The sequence below is a fragment of the Peromyscus maniculatus genome, chromosome 4, assembly GCF_049852395.1.
Source record: "Peromyscus maniculatus bairdii isolate BWxNUB_F1_BW_parent chromosome 4, HU_Pman_BW_mat_3.1, whole genome shotgun sequence".
In the NCBI taxonomy this organism is placed as follows: domain Eukaryota; kingdom Metazoa; phylum Chordata; class Mammalia; order Rodentia; family Cricetidae; genus Peromyscus; species Peromyscus maniculatus.
The window spans coordinates 12,836,308-12,842,566 of record NC_134855.1 but is presented as its reverse complement, the minus strand read 5'-3'; the positions used below and the strand labels follow the sequence as shown (position 1 = coordinate 12,842,566).

The window sequence follows — 6,259 nt, the reverse complement described above, 5'->3', positions numbered from 1 at the left end:
TTGTCCTTAGTAGGCTTCCAGCAGAAGGGGTGGCCCAGATTAAAGGTGTGTCTTCCCACCTCAAGGTCTGAATTAAAAGTGTGTCCTCAAGTGTCAAGATCCAAACCAAAGGCATGTCTTGCCTCAAAATCTGGATCACAAGTGTGCCCAACATTTCTGGATTATAGTTCATTCCAGATACAGTCAAGTTGACAACTAAGAATAGCCATCACAATCCACCCCTTGTCAACTTGACACAACCATCTCCTTATGATTAATTTTTAAATGAAAACAATAACCTGGTTATAATGCCTAAATATAACTCCCATGCACAATTGCAGATACATTATATATCTAACCAGGTCATAATTACACCTAACATGATATAACCCTCGCACAACCCAAACACATAAATTTAGAATAGTGGTAATGTCTTTGGGGGAGCATCCTTTTAGTATCTCAAACTTACGTATGATAGCCACTGATATTCTCTTAATTGGTGTTACAACATATAAGGAAATTGGAAGAAAACACATTCTTAACAAAATAGAACAGAGGCACTCACATCAGTTATAATCCTCATTTCTGCATCTGGTCACATGGCCTTAGATGGTATTTGGAACTACCTTCCTGTACTATCCATTCTGTAGTCCCTCCACCCTCTGCAAGCACCTCCAAGAGAAGTGTGTTGCTCCATGGCCCAATGCCTTAAAGGTTTCCACCCTCCATTCGGAGAAGAGCCGTGTTCTCCCTTTGGTTCCAGCAATGCCATTTAGAGCAAATGTGGCCCTGAGTTCAATTTCCCATATGTCTGTCTGTCTGTCCGTTCCCATATGTCTACCCCCAGTAGGTGCTATGGCCCTGAGAAGGCCAAATGTCCTACCTTTGCAAGGAGGGCTGCTGATCTGACCACTTTACCTTGTGGGTGGGCCAGTCATCCCAACGGTGGATCTGTGCTTTGAAACTCTTGTGGGTTGTTGGTTTTGGTTTTGGTCTATCACACTGCAACCCACAGATCCAGGGAGGGTACCTAGCGGGTGTGTGTGTGGGGGGGCTAGGATGACTGTAGCTTATACATTTTGGTTTTGCCCAATCACTGGGCAAGCTTTAGTGAAACACTTCACTATTAGGATAAGAATCAAGCTGATGAAAGAAAATGCTGGCTGTACTTTCAGGAGGGGAGGCTAAAATCTTTTTAGATTATGGATTAGCCTATAGAAAAATGTCTGCCATAAATCAAACACTGAAGGGGAAGATGAATAGGAATCTCACTTACACAACTTAAGTAAAACTTAGCTCTCTGAATAGATGAAGATAGGTTTCTTCTGTATTCCAGAATCTAATCAATATTTATATGTATAATTCAGCTATTATTTGGCTTAAAAGGGCTTATTGGGAAATGTTATCATTTTTACTATTTTCTACAGAGAAAATAATTTTCCTGTTTCAAATAACCCTGGACTTTTGAATTATAACCTGTTTTTATGTTAAAAATGGTTACAATTGCAAATATTATGTTCATTTAAAAAAATAAGGTGGAATGTAATCACCATACATTATATGTGTGTATGAAATTGAAGACAGTGATGTTCTAAAATAGAAAGTGGTGATGGTGTCATGGGCCTATGAGGATGCTGGACTATCAAATTGTGCAAATAGGAGAATTGTATACTATGCGAATTATTTGTCAATAAAGATTTTATAAAATGCAAAAAAGACTATCAGACAAAATAAAAGATAAAAATAAAAATTATATTTTAAAATCTAAAAAATTACCTCAAAGTTTGCATATTTATGTTAATTTCAAAATAATGTGTGCAAAGATGATGTTCTACACTAGCATCTTGAGAAATGTTTTGAAGTATATCCATTACAAACAAGTGAGGGGCAAGTGTGGTGCAGGGCTGTAATCAACTTACTCCAGTCACTGAGGCGGGAGGGGTGTAAAGTTCAAGGCCTGCCTGGATGGCAGAGCCAGAGCATCTTAGGAGTGCGCATGGAGATTAGTGGTAGACTTTATCTTGATAAGCACTGGTTTTCACTCACACACCCCTTTCCCCCCTTAAAGAAACTAAAAACTGAGGAATCACTGGATGTGGTGGTGTTAAACCAGTAATCCCAGCATTTGGGGATTGGAGGTAGGAGGGTCAGGAGTTCAAGATCACCCTCAGCACAATCATGAGTTCAAGATCAGCCTGGGCTGCATGTGACCTTGCCTAGTAGAGACAAGACATGACTATTAGAAGCTTTCAACCGTGTAGAGTGGAGAGAGCAGTATTTTGCACCTTCCTGTCCCTGTTTCGTAAATGTCACAGGTCTTTCTCAAATTTGTTTTTTCGGTTGTCTTAACACTTTAAAATTTTATGCTGTGTGTACACATCATATGAGCACAGAGCACATTTGTTCACCTGAGCACAGGCGGTATACAGTACAAATGGGTATGCACCTCAGCACACATAGACATGTACACACTGTTACTAAATACACAGAATGGGCAAGTTATGTGCCACAGTCAATTTAAGGAAGCCAGTGTGGATACCACCTCCTGGTACAGCCTGCTCTGCGAGAGCCCACAGGAGCTCCCAGGCACAGCCACCTCCATGTCTGGAGCAGCACTTGCGGTCTATTTGCTGTTCGAGCATTAAGTGCAAGAATTCTCTCAGGAAAGCCCCAGTATCTGAAGGTGATGAGCAAAAAGCTCTCAGCAGATGGGAAGTTGAGTTACCAAACCTGGCAGTCCTCTAGGCCTCAGACTGAAACGGCCTCTTTGAAGTAGTCTACACCTGTCCCAGGTGCCTCGGCACACATACCCGGTTCAGAGAGCCAGGATGGTGATCAGAAGTTTCGAGCAAGACTGTAGGACGTACAAAAGTACGTCCTCTGCAGCCTTGAGCTTCAGACAAAAAGAAACAAAAAAAAAAACAGTGGTTAGATGCCACGAAGTAGGTGGCAATGCCTTAACCGTATGTGTGTTGTTAGGCCCAAGGGCCTCTTCCATCCTTGTCAAGGGGAGTGCTAACCTTCTCTCCTTTCATACAACACGGTGTACTGGTTGAGCGTAGGAATATTTATAGTCCAATAGTTCGAACACTTTTTGATAATGGTGATTTTTGTTTATAGTCCAAAAAGACGTGTTAGTAGAAAGGTACTCTAATTCTATTTATTTGTTTGTTAATTTAAGCACTTATTCAACGGTAGAAAAAAAATTATCCAATGGTAGAAAAAAATTACCATTTTATCCCGACTATGCTTTAATTAATTCATAAAACTAGCCAATCAAAGGCCGAAGGGAACACCGGAAGTTGTGAGCGTTCTTCAGAAAAACAGATTCCCCCGGAAACAAAATAGGACTGGCGCGCATCCAACGGGGACACGCTCGCCGAACGGCAGGAAGTGGAAGTGGTCGGAACGAATCAGAGGACGAGAGTCGGATGATCCTCCACGGATTTCCGGATGCCGCCGGTGGGCGCATAGGCGGCGGGAAGCGGTGCACCATGTCTGCGCATGCTCCGCGGCTTTGCCGCCATATGCGCATGCGTAGTGACGGCTGGCTCCCTGTCTGCCGGCACCCTGTGTGGGAGGAAGGGAAGGGAATGGCTACCTTTTGCCTTGGTGGCGTTCCCTGCTTTTGTGCCCACGCCCATGGGTCCTTGGTTAAGTCCCTTCCATAGAAGAATCCATCGAGCCAGAGCAGCCTGGTGGCACCAGCCCTCTTTCATAAAAACACCGTGGTACGAATGTACACGTGTCTATACGGGGACAGGCATATCCATCCACGCGTACACGAGTGTCATACAGCTTTACAAACGCATGGCTTAGTGCACACGTGTGCACTTATGTGCACAAACAGTGATGGACCCTTCTGTATGTATCTGCTATGTTTATTTTGCGTTTTTCGTGCTGTGTGTGTTCCCAGGTGTGCTTGTTCGTCACAGCCTTAAGTAGTTAGCTGGGCATGTGTGGTGCACGGCACTCTCAGGAGCTGGGAAGTGCAGGTAGGAGGACGGGTCTCAGAAACAAACAGGACGTAATTTGTTAAGGCAGCTTCATGTCCAGGCACTGGAGGAATCAGTTCAGGTAGGTATTGGAGGGAGAAGGGGGGCAGGGAGTGTTTTGCATATCGCGTCTGGATAAGTAGCCTTTTTTATTTAGAGATGGTCTCTACATAGCCCTGACTGTTCTGGAACTTGCTATATAGACCAGGCTGGGCTTGAACTCAGAGATCCCTCTGTCTCTGCCTCCCCAGGGCTGGGATGAAAGGCCTGCACCACCATGTCCCACAGTCTAGCGTTTACTGAGAAGTTGTAGGACAAGCTCGTTGGTTACAGATGGAAAACTGATCACAGTTAGAAGGGAAGAGCAAGTCACCCTGCAGATTGTCTGTATGAGAGACCATGGCCCAGGATTGGGAGAAGGCTGGGTCAACTTCCCGGAGGTGGGATCTGAGGAGGAAGTGGCATTTTGGGTGATCTTGGCGAAGTTTGCAGGGCATTGGAAGGCCTAGGTATTGCCTGGAGCTGGGAGAATGAACTGGCAAGTTTGGTTTGGCACCAGCAAGGCTCCTTCCACCTTGTGGGTTTTCAAGTTCATTGAGCATGGTAAGAGGAAGGGGCATCTGGCTCCACAGGAACACCAGACCAGGCTTCTTAAGCTTTAAAAACAAAGCAGAAACAAAGACACGTACTGTGTGTATGTGCATGCATGTGTGTTCATGTGCCAGGGCACACCTGTAGAGGTCAGGGGACATCTTTTCAGAGTCAGTTCTATCATGCAGGTCACCAGATGCCTCTACCCACTGATTCCTCTTGCCAGCCCTCTGTGCTGTGGCTTGACTCTGCATCTGGTGCAGGTGGAGGTCATTTCCTCATCTGGGGACAAAGCTATAGTGACTCAGGGTAAGGGAAGATGGCTAGAGGGGCTTCACAGGGTCGAGACCAAGCTGGGAGGGCCTACTAGGCCACAGTTCTTTCTTGGACAACCTACAGAACCTAGGGGAAACAGGGAAGCTCTTGGTTGGCTTCATTAACAGAGGGTACTTTGCTGGAACCCCTGGGCCTTGAGCTGTGATAAAACTCCTCTGTCCTGTTGTCTACCATACTGCAGGGCTAAGCCTAGCACCTACTCACAGGAAGGCTTAAAGTGCTTGTTTAATATACATCTGGCCAGCATAGGTCACGGAGGTCCTTGCCGTGAACTATGCCATGACCAATCTTCACTGATTCCTAGGGCATTAGAAACAGTGAGAAAGCACCTGAGGCCAGCAGGCTGGGCTGGGATACAGGTTGAGCCGGCTTTTTTTTTTTTTTCCCATGTGCCTAGAGTCTGGGGCAGGAAGATGGACAATTAGAGAGATCACTTCTGGATTAGTGACTCCTGAGTACGTCAGGGACTGCATACAGAAAAAGTTCTAGAAGCCAAAGATGTTCAGGTCACCTCACTGACCAGAAACTGAAGGATGAGGGAACTTGTCATATGGGACTCAGGCACCTGGAAAATTGTCACTGAAGTGGTTCGATGGGACTAAGCTAACCCACTCCCAGGTACTGGGGACAGAGGAGTTGGTGTGGGTTCCCTTCCAGTTGTGGTGCTGATCTAGCCTGAGTTCTTTCCTACTTGGTATCATGGTGCAATTGCTAGATGGAATACAACATACACAACTAAACTGGAATGCCAATGTAGATGGATTTTTCTTTAGGCCTCCAGCTCACAAATAATGACATGGAGACTTCTTATTAATTATGAAAGCCTGGCCTTAGCTTAGGCTTGTCCCACTAGCTCTTACAACTTAAATTAACCCATTTATATTAATCTATATTTTGCCTCATGGCTTTTTACCTTTCTTTCATTCTCTATGTCCAACTCCTTCCATGTCTTGTTGGCGTCTGCCTGTGCCTCGAATACTTCCTACTTTCTCTCTCTGTGCCTGGAAGTTGTGCCTATATCTCCTGCCTAGCTGTTGGCCATTCAGCATTTAATTACACCAATCACAGCAATACATTTTCACACAGTGTACAAATATCCCACAACAGTAAGACAAGTGTATGTCCTAAACATTTCACAGGACACATTTCACTAAAACTAAACTGTTTACCTGAGATTCACAGTTAATGGAATGTCCTGTATTTTCAAATTTTACTATTATTTTTTAATTTTATGTGTATAAGTGTTTTGCCTTCATGTATGTATATGTATGATGTACATGCAGAGACCAGAAGAGAGTGTCTGATCCCTTGAAACTAGAGTTAAAATACTTCTGAGGTGCCATGTGGATGCTAGGTGT

The 6,259-nt window shown here is 44.5% G+C and overlaps 1 non-coding gene across 1 annotated transcript; it reads right to left on the bottom strand.

Moving 5' to 3' along the window:
• Positions 1–2,895: 2,895 nt before the first annotated feature.
• Positions 2,896–3,021, bottom strand: LOC121829247 (U6atac minor spliceosomal RNA). Its single transcript, XR_006072029.1, has one exon. It is a non-coding gene; the product is annotated as a U6atac minor spliceosomal RNA (small nuclear RNA).
• Positions 3,022–6,259: the final 3,238 nt, after the last annotated feature.